Raw genomic sequence first — 16,403 nt, forward strand, 5'->3', positions numbered from 1 at the left:
ATTTTTTGGGGTCCCACAAACACCCCTGCACAAAGTCAACACAAAGATTCTTGACTTGTAGTCACAGAATCCCTTACCAAATTTGATATATTGCATTTCTGAACTATCGCTTTTACATATTTATGAAAGTAGAGACTGCCAGACGGTCAATCCCTTGATGGTCAAATTTGATATATTTACATCACTGCGTTTTTTAATTACAGCATTTACATATTTGTATAAGTACAGACCGTCAGATAGCCACCCTCTTGTTGCATCTGGCATAAAATTTCATTGGCGTCTGCACGATAGATGTTTAATCTGGTTGTATGACTTTTGCGTACAATACACTTTACGTACGAATCATAAAACTGTCAATCAGTTGTCTCGTTTACAATGCGGTTGTGTTACTGATAAGGGTCAGTTCTAGAAGAGGTTACAACATCTTAAACGTTATCTAAAAGTGTCATATTTGGCGAGTGTTAGCCTGATGTTTGACACAATTTCGAATAAATAACGATGCGTTCATTAATATAATTTCATGCGTTTTAATACTATAGGAGTAATTTCCACTTTGCTTTTTATGAAAGATGGATTGCTTTTCAATGTATTTATTTAAAAATGTAAGATAGAAACATTGAGGAATGATATTTCTGCTCATATAAATAGTGTACCCACTTCGAAATAACAATCATTTTTTCTAGATTTCAGATATAAATGCATTACTTTACATAAATATAACGTTTTGCATTAAACGAAAGAGTTTGCGTTTCATTAATTTTTGATTTATTTCTTCTTCATTCGTTTATTTAATTCAATAATTTCGAACATTAAAATATGTTATTTAAATATAGGCACTTAAAAAAGTTGTTTCTTAAATTTAAAGTACAATTAAATGAAGTTAGTGGTATTGGAATGATTTGTAAGGAGGGAAAACGTGCAAAAGCAATTCTTGAAATTCCGTAAATAGTAAGAAAAGCTTCCAATTACGGATGTTAAGTTTCCATGCTATATCAATTTTTAAAAAAATCAGTTTCCAGAGTAGAAAGCCATTACAAATTTAAAATTTTCTGTTTGTCATCGTAGATATAATTTAAATATTGTTACATTTTTTTTTAAATCTGTACTCTGGTAAAGATAAATTATTTGTTCATTGTATGACTTTTCATTTCGTATATGAAATATTGTAAGTATACGGTGCATAAAATAAGCAACTTACTAAATCAGAAGTATATTAATATTTTGCTAACTGATCATTTGTATCTGCGAAAATTTGGAGGAGATATTAGCTGAATTCAAATTTAATTTTCTTCTAGTTGCACTATTTATTAAACCATAATCCAAATCTACTGTTAAAAAATAAAATAGAATTAAGAAAAATGATTTTTACATTAATATATGTAGTATATGTTCTTCAGTAACTTTAATTTTATTGAAGATCGTTCTTATATTTACAATAAATCATTAAAAATAGTTTTGAATGAAGTTCTGGTAATACACTCTTCAACAATATACATCTACTTTAATTGAAATGTTTACTGATTAACTATGCGTTTTTTCCATGTTTTAATCAATGTAAATATTTCTTATTTCAGAAGAATTCATGGCCGTTTTACACCTTCCAGGGGCCCTGAGATAATGCAAATCTCAAAGCCCTTTTTCTCTCCAAATTTTTTAATTGATTTTAATTTAATTTTTATTCAGCAATTTTAAGTAGTAAATTTTGAAAACTGAAGGTGCAATATTATGTCCCTTTCTAAAAAGTCCATTTCAATATTGTACAAATAAAAAAAGTGCACAATCAAAACATAAAATTAATTTTAAGCAAAATATCGAAAACAAAAGACAACTTTCTATAACACTCTAAACAATATTGTAAAAGGAGGAAATATATTTTTTTAAACTGCAAAGCTCCAAATTTTTTAGAATTATAAAACAGCATAACGAATAACTTGTAAATGGTAATTAGGAATATTACTAGAATAAAATTCCAAAATTAATCTAATAAATACTTGATTATGATTTGAATAAATTGACTGCAGGGCCGTCTGTAATAAATGAAAGTATAAAACTAAATACCTTTCTACAACTACTAAAAATTATCGAGAGCTGAGGGTAGTTTTCTTTGTTGCTTTTTTTTTTTTAACTAATCATTCTTTGTTAAGATTTGTCATTTAATCAGACTCGTCGTATTTAAATACTTCTTCATCCAATTAGAATATTATGTTAACTTACCTGCATATGCATTTTGCGATTAATATTTATCATAAGTATTCTTTATAAGCTTCTTTTGCATTCTACTTTCAAAATTTACATCATCAATGGAAAAATAAGAGAATACAGCTTTTCAAAATTATCTAAATTTGTAACAATGTCACAAAAGATAAAAGAAATCACACTAAGAATATTTTAAAATAATATCGAATACATTGCGATATTATAAAAATCAAATAAATAGTAAATTCGGGAAAAGTTTAAAAAATGCTTTCTTACGTGTTATTATTCCATTTTCAGTTGTAATATTCCATTAAAATATCCCGAATTTTATTTTTAATTCATAAAATAAAATAAGGATCGATTTAGGAATTTAAATAACAAAATACCTGATAACATACGCGCGCGCGCACGCACACACATACACACACACAAAGGAGGGGGGAGGGGAGGGAATGGAAAAAAATTGACTTTAAACACGGAAGCATATACTTTAAATTTCACAGGTATTTTCAAATTTTTCGTTTAAAATTATTCAAAAATTAAAGTGTGGAATATTCAGACTTTAATCTAGAATCTAACAAAATAAGATTTTCTTCCAAGAATAAAAGTGAATGTATATATATGCGTCTATCAATATATTTAAAATATCGATCATTGGATGTAGAGATACTAAATTTAACACACGTGTATTTGGGAGAAAGAAATATGCAATTCAGTGCATTTAAAAATATTAATACAAAAGAATAATGTTATCTCTAATGTAAATTATCTTACAATTTTTAAAAAAACATTATTTTATTGGTTTATCAGTCCTTGCGTATTTTTATTCTGTAAAAAGAATATAGATCTTAGATAGCATGTATGTTTTATAGTCAAGATCTTCCGTTTATATTTACGTATGAAAAGATAAAGTTTTCATATAAACGAGAATACTAGATTTTTAAATATAAGATAAAATGTATTTTTATAACTATATCAGGCTTCTTAAGTTATTTATTTCATGTGTATATGAATTATTTATTTGATTACCAGATTTATCAAAAGCTTTGAACAGATTTAATTTCAAATAGTAGCAAATTTATCAACTGTTATTCTCTTATTGACTTGTGTGTTATTAATTAGCTGAAATGCACATTTAAATAATCCACTTGTCATAAAACAATTGGAATCGCTTGTGATGGTAATGGTTAAGTTCAGGTGTTTCTGTTTCAGATTTTCTTTTAAACTTTATTGATTTTCATTTGAGAACTATATTTAACATACTTTGACTGTGAATGAATAATGCAGAGAATTGATATGATTTGCAAGTAAAAACTATTTTTTACTGTAAATTTTTAGAACGTTATCACGGAAAAAAGTCAATATTTCTCTTAATTTTTGATTAATTAAAATTCTAATTAAAAATTCAAAAAATCACTTTCCTACCATCCAAAGTATATATTTGCCAAATTTGATAGGCAGACGACCTGGTGTGTACAGAGCCAGTATATACACTTAGAAACAAAAGTTTTTTCCTTGTGTTTAAGTATCAAAATTTAGTTTTCTCGCCAAATACTTTTGCCAACAGAAAACATGTGTTTTAGCAAAACTAGACTAATCACTCCCTACCCCCTTTTTTTCAAAGAGCTACGCATGATTTATTGGCCTTTTATGATCCGTACGCAAATGGTTGTACGCATTTGTCCCACTACCGTTTAATCTGTGTACCAAATTTTATCTATTTAGCTCACTTCGTTTTGTAGTTATCGTGCTAAGTTATATCCGAACAGCTAGACAGACAGATTAATCTGAACGGATTTTGCTCAAGATTTGAAATAAATCTGCAAATTTGTTGAAACTGCCGTATTCCAAATTTCATTCGTCTAGCTCAAAGCGTTTTTGAATTACCTTTGTCACAGATGGGCATTTTCCAAAAATGTGTTTTCCGAATTCGTCAAAATCTCGAGTTCAAATGTTTTTATGATAACCATACTTCGTATATGAGAAATTAACAAAAATATTCAATTAGATAATTATATTTTAATATCTAACTTTTATAATTCCTTTTATCATTTCGGATTTATTATAATTTGCAATATCCTTCCTTCAATTTTAAAGCAAAATTATTTATCTGTTAGAAAACCATTAGACCAAACTTTTAAATCCGCAAGTTTTCAGAGGCATAAACTTGTTTGACTTCATCGAATCCACAGCAAGAACCCAACATTTTATTTACTAACAAAACTCAAAGTTTAAATAACTTCATTAAGATTTACGTTAATTCCAGCAAATGTAAGTAAGATATTTCTTTTTATATTGTTATTAAACAACTTTACAAAATATATTTTACTTATTTCATATTTAAACGATTCCCATGATATGGCAGTTTATAATTAAATGAACTTTAAGTAGCCATTTTCAACGGTCAGCTGGTTCGCCGGTTTTGTGTCATTTAAATTAAATCTTTCAGGCATAATTTGATATTCACTGAATTTTAAAACACTAAATAAAGAATTTTTAAATGCTAAATTGTAACAAATATTAAAGCCACGTTATTTGAATAGTTTTACATTTTTTTTTGTTTATTGTACGTTTATTTATTGTAAATACGAATATGTACATTTGAGAATGAAGTCTTATGTCATGACATTATAAGCAATACAAATTTAAATTATAGGGCCAATCTGTTTAAAACCGTAATTGTGTTTTGTATAACATAATGTCACTTTCTAATTCGCCAAGAAACTTGATTCGATAATAATCAATATCTTTTTTTCCTTTTAGGTTTCAACAATAGAAGAAAATCCCGTGGCTAAATATTTTATAAAACTATGAAAATGAATTGAATTTTATTGAAATAATTAAAATGTCTTGTTGAAAACTATGCAAATAAAAGTATTTTCATTAAACTGCCAAAATTCAGTAAATTTATTACTGTTTAATTTTAATTTTAAAAAGTTGTATTTTTAATTATATCAATTTAACTCGTAAATTTGTTTTTCCCAATTTTGACAACGTTTAACAATGCATTTCATTGTTGCAATGAAATTCGAACCGTTTTCATTGTTTCCATTAAATATTTAGCTTCGCAGTTTTCTTCCATTGCTAAAGATTTAGAAAGAAAGATTCTATCGATTATGCTCATTATTTACATGAAAAAGCAAAAAGTGAAATTACGTTATCACAAAAGACAAAATTTCTTAATAGCTCTATGATGTCATGGGATTCGACTCCGGTAGGAATGTCCACTACACGTTAAAAAGGACATTGTATGAAACTATTCAAATAAATCGGCTTTAATATTAATCAGAGATCGATAGGTAAAAATATTAAATTTTAGAACTGTGAACGTCAGATTACGTATTAGAGGTTTCATTGAACTGAAGCGGAACTAATATTCGTGGCGAACCACATGGCCTGCAAAGTTGGCTAGTATAAAAGAGAGAAAGTACAACAAAGAGGGATTGTTACTTAATTTTCAAATTATCTATTGAGAAAACTTTTTGCTGTAAATATATTAGAACATGAGAGATATATTTCATAAATCGAATTTTAAATGTATCTTCCTTACTTAATTCACAAAAAAATTTCAATTAAATTTTAAGATTTTATTTACAATACAATTCAGTCCCGAAAATGAAACTCGAACAGAAAAACAGTTTCCACTTTCTCTCCAACAAATTTCAATTCAAAAGATATGCTGTGCCTTAGTATTAAAATACTTGTACTTATACGAACATAAGCATATGTCCTAAAAATAAGCATAAGCATTATATTCTAAAAACGAGAAACAGATTTAAATTATTTTAGATTAAACTAGCCGCTTTTTGGCGACCAGTTTGCTCACCCAGGTTATTGAGTTTTTAAGTTGTTAATTATTAATATGGGATACATTTCTTTAAAAATAACATTTCGCTTTGTAATTTGATACAACTAAAACACATGAATTCAATTAAAGTAGTTCCAACTTAGATTTTAAAAACATTGTTTCAGACTTTGTATCAAATTGAATTAAAAATATTATCAATGTTAAATGAAAAATTGTACGAAAAGGAAATTTATATAATTAAAAAAGGTAATTTTTGTAGTCTTAAGATATTACAAAAAGCATTTTTATAAGGCAATTGTTTTAAAAGATACGAGTATCAAATTCCGTGGGCAAGTCAAACGATTACGGCTAGACTTAAGATTAATATACGGGAACCAAAATTGAAACATTTTGGAGCGATTACTCGCCAAATGTAATCGTGACAATTTTTTTATTGCAATTTTATGAGCCATTTGTTAACATTTAGAGAGTTTTTGTATGATTGATCAATTTGGAGAGAAACCGTACATTAATCTTAAGTCTTAGCACGATTAGTTACCTGATAACTCTTAAGCCTACTTTTGCGCTTAGTTTACAAAATGAATAAAAAAAGTGAAATTAAAATGTCTCAAAATATAGAAGTTTTAATAGCGTTTCGATGTCAAGGGGTTAGTCTCCTTTACAAAGGTCCAGGTATACAATGAGCAACAGATATGCGAGGCAGTTAAAAGAAGTCGGCTGTAGAGTCTCACTATCACATGGACATGAAGTTATATCCAAACGATTTAACAGATATTAAATATAATTAATATCCCCGATGAGTTTTGTAGTCGCTAACTAGTTTTTAATAAATGCCAGATCAATGACCCGCCACCTTGGAGACAAAAATTGTCTCACGAAAATACAAGTGTCACGGTGATATCTCTATTAAGAGCAGAGATCCTTCTAGAAAATATGGAGTGAACTCTCCAGTTGCAATGTGAGTGCTGAGTTCCTTCTGTTTGTATTGCGAGTTTCTACAAATGCCTTTCTTCGTCTCGTTTGTGTTTTTCCTTATTCTTGTGGAATTAAGCTCCATCAATCGTTTCCGGGTTTGTTTGATTTCTCCCATACCCCCCTCTTACTACACACTATGATGAAAGCTTATAAGCCAGTTAACAGCTACGCTACACGAGCAATTGCTTTTGTATTGTGGTCATGCTACTGGGTTGCGAATCACAAGGTCCCAGGTTCTATCCTCGCTCATAACAAACCGCCACAACACACTGGACGACTTTCGTAATAATATCGTGAGAAACCTTGAGACCTCCTCAGTGGCATTAACGAATCCATTTTCTATAAAGATCAGATGATAATCCAGTATATTTTTCCCTCTCTTCCCCTACTAAACATTAGTCTTTTAAAGGGACCGAGCTACTTTTTTCCTTACACTGATGAAGCGAATAGTTTTAATATCTTTCTAACATACTACTATTTATTGTTTTGTTTTGAGAAACCTAGTCAAATTTGTATTTTCGAGTAGCTATAGCTTGGAAAAGGTCTAATTAAATAACAAAATACTTAAATAACAAAAGAAAAAGCATTTAAATTTGAAAATATATTCCAATCGCTTAAAAGTGCTTCTTCTTGTACAATTTTCAATATTTCCTCCCATATTTTTTAAAGGGATCTTATACTGTATTTAACAGAATTAGCGATCCGATTTTTTTATATCTACATTAATTTATGAAAAAAAACAGTTGATCAAAATGTTATGAATTTTTATGGAAAATTTGAGATTTTTTCACTTCGAACATTTTTAGAAAAAAATCCGGATTAAAATTTTCACAAATCCATCCCAATTCTATTAAACATGAATTTAAGAGTGAATGGGAAAAAAAATCATGCAATTACAATAAAATGTGATTGACTTTTAACATTTTGTAGCAAACGGAATTTTTGGTAAAAAACAGAGATAAACAGCTTTAAAGTTTTCAACACAAAAAATTGTAATAAAAACAGCTCATATCAAGCTAGGTTTTTTTTCTCAGAGAAATAATGTGGCATTTGTAAGTCTTTCATTTTTCATTCTTTTTTTGCCCGATACAATTTTTTTCCCGTCAAAATATTTACTAAATGCTCTGCAATTCTGTTTTTCATATATATATTAATACACAGCAAAAATTCTAGATGATTTCATTGAAATTCAAATGAAATAAGTAATTTTGAAGATGTTTGCAATAACCAGTGAGAAATTCAATCGAAGAAAAAAAGCGGAAAAAATAAAACTAAGTAAAAAAAGATTTAATCGTTACAGTATCAAATAACTGGCCTGCTTTTTATTTCATGGAACAAATTAAGCGGCTTGGCTACTTGCACATGAAATGCATTTGATGTAAACACTGGAAGTGGGCGGAACCTGTTAACGAGTTACATAAAATAATTCCATATCTCACTAAATACTTGTTCAATTGTTTTTAAATTTTCAGATTAATAAATCCAAGATTCAAGGATCATTTTTCACTAAAATTTAGAAAGTCAGTATATTCGATGATCTTCCGAAATTCTCAGGGTATTGAATCCCCTGTTTCTTAAAAATTGCTCCTAGATGCAATTTCTACTCACCAAAGTACCAAGTTTGGTAGTTCTAGGTCAAACGTGGTCTGGCCTATGAAGCGCTAACATGCACACACACTTATCTTTATTATTAGAAGCGATTAAATATAGTTATTCACACAGTCCGAAAATTCTCTATTATTTATTTGTTCATGCCTATATTCAATCTCATTTATAACAACTTCAGATTTTATTTGTAAAATTTGAATTAGTATAACAGTTTAGCTGATTCGGTACTGTGATTTGTATTGATGTTACGGTTTGGTTGATTAAGCACTGTAATTTGTCAAATTATTTTTTGTTTCTAAAATTTATTGAAGTTCTGCAAATAATATTGTAAACTCTGAGGCTTTCTGTATGTCGTTAATCATGTGAGGTTTTAACATGCTATTTGTAAATTGCAACGTTCTTGATGGAAAAAAAATCGTCGAAAACGTTCGACAAGGTAAATGCTTGGATCTTTAGTGACTAACATGATACGTTCTTATTATTGGGTATTAAGCGTTTACTAAGAAAATAAAACTTTGTCAAAATTGTAATTAGATTTTTATATAGAAAATTAGTTAAAATTGTGAAGATTCCGCGCAAATGCATCTTATAGCGCAAAACCCACTTTCTGGATTTAGCATAACCAAATCCACATCCCTTTAATATAGTAAAAAGCAAATAAGCATTTCGGTAACGCCAATTTTATTTCCATACATTTATTTTTATAATTTTAATAAATTTCGATAACAAATTATTTGTTATATATTTATAATGTAGTAAAGTATTATTATTTCCGAAGACACTATATTTAAATATCTTTTTGCATTTTAGTATACTAAGTTCAGCTTTACAATCGACAATAAAGTTAACCTTGAGATCTCAATGAAATTCTATGTTTTAAACTGAAGCTATGAAGGAAAATTTTTCTTACATATTTTTATTTAATTATACTTGCTTCAAGGTTTTAAGATGGAATGTCTGCTTATAAATACGATAGGTCAACAAGTCTGAAGCATGAAATTTGGATTCAAATTAGATATAGATTCATACTGTAGCACATACAACATACAACATATAGATACATATAGCACATACAACAGTATTGCAGATCTATTTCAAAAAATTTACGTGAAATCTACCAGAAGGTAGATATGTTGAATCAAAAATGAATATGTAATTTTCTTCTTTACATGACCACGTTGAACTCGGAGCATTCCATACTGTTAAAGCTTTTGATAAAAATATGGGTAGAATGTTTTTATTTGTTTCAGGTTGCAATGGTTTTGTCAGGAAGATTTCTAGAAAACACTAATATTAAGATTATAAAATAAAAAATATTTAAATTTTTAATCAAAGTTTCTTGCATTAATTGGTCAAGGATAGAATGTGACGAAAATTATGTAATATAGATAAATCAGTTTCGGAATATTTTTATTGAATATTGATTTTATTATTTTTTTTTCAGATATAAGGCTTACTATCTTCATATCGTATCATTCGTATTTTCATCTACATCAATAGAAAGAGCCATGAAAACTGAGATAGTTGCAGAAATATAAGAATTTCAGAGTTTCCTACTAAAGCTATATTATCGTGGGAAAAGCTCTCTTTAGATGTTAATTCAGTTGAATTGAATTTTTGAAAAGGTTTTTGCACTTAGAAATCATGTCTGATGTTGTTGATACGCAAAGAGCAGGCTTCACGTTTATTTGGAAAATTGAAAACTTCAGTTTATTTCCTAAATTGTCAAAACAGAATGTCATTCGTAGTCCTGTTTTCATAGCAGAAAATTTGGATGAAAGTTGCTGGTGTCTAGAATTACATCCCACCGGATTTTCTTTAGAAAACAAAGACGCTTTTATTTTCTGCCTTGTTAACATTTATGAGTGGAGAGCACCCTCAATTACTTTGGATTATGAAATCTCTATCCTATCTAATGGTGACTCGATTGAGAAATCTGTGATGGTAAATGGATTCAAATTTGCAGATACAGTAGACAGTGCCGGACCTCATCTCTTGACGACACCTCGTGAAATATTCTGCAAAAGAGAAATTCTGCCAGGGGACACTTTAACAGTACAATGTAAGATGTGGCATCATGAAGAACAATGTCTGAAATCTGGTTTCGGCTTGGCTCGTACTCGAATTAGTGCTGAACGGAAGTCTTTCATTTGGACCATCGAAAACTTTAGCAGTTTGCAAGTCAATGACATGAAATCTGTGAGCTTGAAACTACCGTCAGATTCGAAATTATTATTTACAATAACAATTTACTTAACAGGTATGCCTACTTATGATGAAGAAATTCGAATAAAAATTAAAGGAACTAATGAAGAACCATTAGCATATATGATAATGCTCGGAATTTCCGTTTTAAATGTAAATGGCGAAGTTGTGTATCATTCTAAAGATGATTTAAGGTTATGCAAAGGAGAAAAAGAACAGCCTTTTCCTCTGATTCTCGAGAAGAAGCAGTTATCTTCAAATAAAGATTTACTTCTTCCTAATGATGTATTGTCTCTAAGATGTGTTTTGGTTGTTTCAAAGTTAAACCTTCAGGATTCTATTGTACTGAATGAAATAGAACATACATCTTACGGCAGCGATGCTGCATCTGATCTCGAAGCTGTCATTAATGCAACTGAAACACTTGATCTAAAAAAAGACGAAAATTCAAGCTCAAATTCCTTGACAAATGACTTGAAGCATTTATTTGAAGACAAATATCTCGCTGACATTAACTTCCGAGTTCATAATGAAGTAATTCCTGCCCATAAAGCCATATTGGCTGCCAGATCATCTGTGTTCAAGGTTATGTTTGACGCTGACATGAAAGAGAAATTTTCCAATACGATCAAAATCGAGGATTTCAAGCCAGACACTATACGCCGGATGCTGCTATATATATATATAGTGATAACTTGGACAGTGACATCCTCTGGGAAAATGCTTCTAATCTTTATTTCGCTGCTGAGAAATATGCTCTTGTCGGTTTGAAACAAAAGTGTTCCTCTTTTCTGAAGGTGCATCTCAACTTAACTAACGTTTGCGAAACCTTAATTTTAGCTGATATCCTGAGTGATGAAGACCTAAAGAATTCTGCCTTTAATTTTGTGGAAAAAAACGACAAGGATGTTATGAATTCGACTGAATGGAAAGAGTTTGTTCAGAAGAATCCGCAGCTGTCTGTCGAAATTTTGAGTCGCTTATATAAAAATGTAAAGAAGTTTTGATGATTGGGTAAGTTTTACAAGTGTGTTTGCACTTTGCCATTCATTAATAAAGTATGGATATAATTAAACATATATATGTAATGATATTTTAAAATCTAATAAACGTAATTATTTTTTTAATTTTTATCTTAATTTAACCCATATTAACTTCATTCTAAAATGTTCTGTTATTTCCAAATCCATTTCCACCTTTTTTATTTAATTAATGCTGCAAGAGCTCTGTAAAACTGCTGAAATCAGCGGATTCTCATGCTCCAAGTGAAGGGATGAAATTTTTTAATGCTTGCAACATTTTTAAAAATTCTTAAAATTCTCTTACCTAAATATACATCCCCCCCGGGGGGCACCTCAAAATGAGGATGAGATGCTTCCGGCTTGGTGGTTGGATCTCGCCACCCTGGAGGCTACACGAAAAAGTGGGGATCTGGCTCCTCCCATCGCGAACGGAACTTTCTTCCTTAAAGAAGGGTTGAACCGTGGCCGGTGATGGCCCTTAGGACTCAACCACAGTTCCCGCCAGTGTTGCTGTTGCGGCGGTTCGATCATTCAGTACTTATTATCCATGTGCCTTCGGGCGGGTTGGAGAATCGGTGATATGACTTACCTAAATCGACATGCGTCAAAGAAATCCCTATCAGAATCTCATAGTATAAAATCACTGAGGAAAAAGTTTCGGTCTTTTCTGCTCTTGTGTCGCTCTTGTTGTGTGTTTGTTTATGTTCGCTTTAAATTGTGTTTGTGTATCTATATTATTCTGTTACTAAGCTATATTATTTACTAGGTTTATACAATAAGGACTTGTGTATTCGACGGATATATTGCGACCATATTTGTTTTGAAAAAAGAACACGCGACTAACAGGGTGTTAAGTGCATTTACTAAAGATATGCGAGAAAATTTCGCAGTGGCCGTTTCCGCAGGTTTAAAAATATTTTTTTGCATACTTTTTGACAAAGTTTGTCATTTTTATTTTCTTGTATACGTAGTATAGAATTTTTTCCAACAAATTCAACTCGAAATTTTGACGAATCTCCACGTTTTATACCTCCCTTAATACGAAAAACACATTTTTGGAAAATGTCCGTCTGTCTGTGACTCAGATAACTGAAAAAACGCTTTGAGCTAGATGGTTGAAACTTGGTATAAAGTCTAAAATAATTTCTATCGCATTTTGATCAAAATCTGTCCAGTAAATGTCCGGCAATTCCGATATAAATAAACACAATAACTGCAAAACGAACAGAACTAGGCTAGATAGAAAAAAAATTCGGTACACAGATTTAACATTTATAGTTGAAACTCTTGTCACATTTTGAGCCAAATCCAACTGCAGGTTGACTGTCTGTCAGTCTCTACTTTCAGAAACAAATAACATGATTCAAAAACGCAATGACTTAAATATATCAAATTTTGTGTGGCATTTTGTGACTGTAACTGTGGTTCTGTGTACCATTTTGGTTCCAATTAGTTAGAAAAAACATGTCTAAAACAGAAATTTTATTTAGATATAGTGCAAATTTTTTCTGAATGTTAACAATTTTTTTTGTATAATTTTTCAACAATGAGCTCCATTGTTGCAATGAAATTCAAAACGTTTTCATTGTTCACGTTATTTTCGTCCATAGTTGAAAACTAATGAAGAAACTTCCTTTACTTATTTGTGAGCCTGTAAGAAAAAAGCAGAAAGTAAAACCAGCGGTAATGATATTCCCAAATTATACTCCCATACTCTCTTAATAAACTTGTCTTGCCAGAGAATGAATGCCTTGAATGGTACTAGCGTATAATAGTTATGAAATATTAACTTTTGGCGTGAATTTAGTATTTCTACTATTAATATACAGGGGTGTTTGTGCTCCGGGGAAACCCCGGAATTCCGGGGATTTTGAACTTCGATACCCGGAAATTCCGGGGATCGTCGTTCAAAAGGAAGTAGGAATAATAATGAATTATTTATTTTGATCTGGGTAATTTTGTTTGCTTTGAAAGCAGAAAACGCAAGGTCAGTGTGCGTGGTGAAAACTTTTCCTTTCTTTCTCCAAAGGCAGTGATAATGCGTGAAAAGGGGGGAAGAACTTCTTTTTTGTACTTTCCTTATTGCGAGTTATGACTCATTCCCCCGGTTCTCGGACATTCTCTTCTGGATTCTTTTCGGCAAGTAGGCACGGCAGAAAAAAAAGGGAGAGACTTCGTTCGACCAGATGTGCGATCACGTGACCTGGGTTCAAAGGTCTTAATTTTGCAAAATTAATGGTTATTAATTTTGCAAAAAAAGTAATTGATTGAACTTTTATAATTAGGTCATTCAATACTTCATAATTGTAATTTTTCATTTCTCCCCCCCCCCTTCTCGAAACTCCAAAATGTCGATAGTAAGTCCGTAAAAGTTTCAAGGGATTTTTTGGGGTCCCACAAACACCCCTGAATATATCGTCTCATCCTTGGCGAGTTTTTTGGCAATTATTCCCTGGAATGCGGTCAATAGTATTCCAAAAAATGAATTTGTGCTTTAGACATGTTTTTCTCAATCGATTGAAAGAGCGATACAAAGTTGTACTTGTAGTCACAAAATACGGTACTAAATCAGATATATTTAACTCAGTGCGTTTTTGAATGATCGCGTTTACATGTTTCTGAAAATACAGGTCGACAGACGGTCAAACTTGGACTCGTGTCTACGCTATAGACGTTAAATAAATGAACCGAATTTTATTAGTATAGCCTTGTTTAATTGTTAATAATTTTATTAGTTAACACCTTGTTTGATTTGGTTCGAAATTGGACAGGTGTCTACGCCATAGATGTTAAATCTACGCACAGAATTTTATCTATCTAGCTCTCTTCGCTTTGTAGTTATCATATATTCGAACAGATGGACTTTCTCTGAACAAATTTTATATAACATCTGATAGAAAACTGCAAAATTGGTGAAAAGACCATAGATTAAATCCCAACCATCCAGCTCAAAGCGTTTTTGAGTTATCTTTGTCATAGACAATCAGACGGACCGTTTCCAAAAAACGGGAAGGTAAAAAGTATTTAAATAGAGGTTAGAAAAGAATCGTAGAAAATATCTAGCTTTTGGAATTTGAGAAAAAGAGAGCCTTACCCTCGAAAAAAAAAACTCCTTTGCAAAGGTTACATGCTGAAATTACTGTAATTTAATTTCTTAATTTAATTTAGGGCTTTTATCTGCTGTGTATTCAAATGTATTCATATTAATAACCGTTAAATAATTTAATACTACCCATACACAAATTCAGTGTCTTGCTAATTAGTAAAACATAACGTGAGAAAATGTATTACGCAATATAAGTAATAAATGAGAAATACAGATTTAGAAAAACAAATTCAAATGCAAGTAATTGAATATTCAAATATGAATAGTATAACATAATTTCTGAAATCTTTACTTATTTTTTTTTTCTTTCAGGCTCCTGATACTTTTCTACAATATAAAGAATCATATACATTTTCAAATGATAATGTGAAAAGAAAAATTGCTTTTGAATTTGGATTGAGTTGCTACTTTTATGTGTGCGTTTCAAAAAAGCATCATTATTTTGTTAACTTCAACTTTTTTGCTATATCGATGCATCTGATATAGATAAAAAATATTGTTACTTTAAGAAACGATTTATATTCCAATGGTACGAAAATGCTGTCCTATATCTGAAATTTCTTCTATCGATAGGAAGATTCGCTATCGATAATGGAGAAACAAAACTAACAAAAGCAGGTGATAATAATTTCATCTGCTTCGATGCTGACTTACGGGAAGTTAAAAGCAACTCTTACTGATATTGAGCTGCCTTTCTTTTTTAATTATTAATGCAGAATTTATTTAGGTTTTGAAATTTTGACAGTTTGTAAAAAGTGATGAATCAGAATGATGTACGTTTGGCTAATGAAACATTGGCTACTCCAAATTGCACTAAAGTGTTTCATCATGATTGAAATATCTAAAATTTCTGCGAATCCACTGAAAAGGATTGGCTCGGCCTTAATTTACCCATGAGAATAATAATAAAAAAAATAACCGACAAAAGCAAGTGATAATTTACAGAAATTTTAATCCAAAGTGCTTAATGCTGGCTTAGCTAGCCGTTCATGAAAGAGTTATTGATATTTAAAGTAGCTTTTTTTAAACTGTAATGGAAATTGCATTCTGGTTTTGAGATGTTTCCAGTTTTCGAAACGAGAGCTTTTGAAGATAAAAGAATGAAGTTTTGCGGAATTCAACTATAAGATCTGTAAGGAGATGAAAAAATTTTATCTATAGTTTTTTTTTTTTTAAATTATAACTGTACTTTTTAAAAATTTCTATCAGTAGTTTTTAAACTGTATCTGTAGTTTTTTTTTTTTTTAATATATTTGTATTTTTTAAAAATTGTATCTGTAGTTTTTAAAATTATATCTAGATTTTTTTTTAAAGTATTGTATCTGTAGTTGTTTTCTAAAAATTGTATCTGGAGTTTTTTTAAAATTATATCTAGAATTTTTTTTAAAAAAATGTATCTGTAGTTGTTTTTTAAAAATTATATCTGTAGTATTTTTCAAAAAAATGTATCTGTGTTTTTTTTTTAAATTGTACTGTAATTTTT

The 16,403-nt window shown here is 30.1% G+C and overlaps 1 protein-coding gene across 1 annotated transcript in view; it reads left to right on the forward strand.

Moving 5' to 3' along the window:
* LOC129987894 (TD and POZ domain-containing protein 3-like) overlaps positions 1 to 16,102 on the forward strand; it is a 29,943-nt gene extending 13,841 nt beyond the window's left edge. Inside the window, exons 2-3 of the transcript XR_008785609.1 lie at positions 10,032 to 11,806; positions 15,233 to 16,102. The gene's annotated coding sequence lies outside the window, so the exon portion shown is untranslated. The remainder of the gene's footprint in view (positions 1 to 10,031; positions 11,807 to 15,232) is intronic.
* Positions 16,103 to 16,403: the final 301 nt, after the last annotated feature.

This window comes from Argiope bruennichi, chromosome 10 (genome assembly GCF_947563725.1).
Source record: "Argiope bruennichi chromosome 10, qqArgBrue1.1, whole genome shotgun sequence".
NCBI lineage: Eukaryota > Metazoa > Arthropoda > Arachnida > Araneae > Araneidae > Argiope > Argiope bruennichi.